This window comes from Seriola lalandi, unplaced genomic scaffold (assembly GCF_002814215.2).
Source record: "Seriola lalandi dorsalis isolate HSWRI2012SDOR001 ecotype SW California unplaced genomic scaffold, Sedor1 jcf7180002046807, whole genome shotgun sequence".
Taxonomy (NCBI): domain Eukaryota; kingdom Metazoa; phylum Chordata; class Actinopteri; order Carangiformes; family Carangidae; genus Seriola; species Seriola lalandi.
In genome coordinates, this window is record NW_019517370.1 from 1 (window position 1) to 1,130 (window position 1,130).

The following is a 1,130-nucleotide window of genomic DNA, read 5'->3' on the forward strand; positions in this document are numbered from 1 at the left end:
AGGTACTCAATGACTTCCCTGAGGTAGCGGTCATAGTGCAGCCCAGTCTCCTGAAGCATAAACGAAAGCACACATCAGTGTTTAATTTGTTCATGTCTAAGAGGTATTTGGTGTAATTAGCTATATGACTGAGATTTAAATGAGAGATGTCCAGCTGACTCACAGCACTCTGTGGTGGCCCCAGCTCCTCCTCATGAGCCTTTTCTTTGGTCTTGTCCACACTGATAGGCACTGACTGGATACAAAGCCACAAACTCAGCAGAACCAACCCACAACGGGCCAGTGCTTTACCCCTCACCATCTGGTTATGGACAAAATAAGAAATAAAAAAAGGAATTATTTGGGTATGATATTAAGTGAGGATGGTACATCTTACTCAGGTTTGTTTAATTATACTGAAATTGCCCATGTGTCAAATGTTAAACCAGTAGAGTGTGGTTTGTGTTTACAGAGGACTACAAACTCAATTTCTCAAGCATTGCAAAAGGGGTACAAACCACAATTTCACCTGGAGGCACAGTGGGATGAGGTTATGCAAGTTACTCTTAATCTGAAAAGCATCTCTGTAGTACAAGCGAAGGACTGTGCAACACACGTGTTTGGTGGATAAAGACACACCGAGCTTACTTCAAAACAATGCCTCTGCCAGAGCCTTACAAACTGAAACCTGTAACTGCCTAACAAACACATAAACTAGCGGTGTCTTTTACGGAACAGGTAGTTTATGGTGAGGATGGCAGCTAATTCATTATCCCATAGATATAGAAAAGCTACAAAACAAGCCCTAGTATTTATAATACATTTCAATAATTAACACAGTTAATGTAAAATAACACCTATTTGTAAAAGGATACTTACTTCGAGCTTCTGTTTTCACTCTTCACTGCGCTGCGACTGTTCAGTTTTCCTCCAAGTGCCCGAGCTTCACTGGAGCTTGTTTATATCCTGTCATCCACCACCAATACAAGCCTCCTATGGCCACAACCTACAGAAAAAGGCTGTGTTCACCATGGCAACGCCCCGCCTCCACCGCCTCTTATTGGGCAGAAAAAGTGTACTTTCTTTGTGAAAGAGTCGCGTTGAGAGCTGATTGGCCAGTCCACGTGTCAGTCAAAGTCTAAACAAACGGT

At 42.6% G+C, this 1,130-nt stretch overlaps 1 long non-coding RNA gene across 1 annotated transcript; it reads right to left on the bottom strand.

Moving 5' to 3' along the window:
- LOC111648743 (uncharacterized) lies at positions 1-1,031 on the bottom strand. The gene is made up of 3 exons (XR_002760201.2): positions 859-1,031; positions 164-301; positions 1-50 (listed from the first exon to the last, which is right to left on the bottom strand). It is a non-coding gene; the product is annotated as an uncharacterized LOC111648743 (long non-coding RNA).
- Positions 1,032-1,130: the final 99 nt, after the last annotated feature.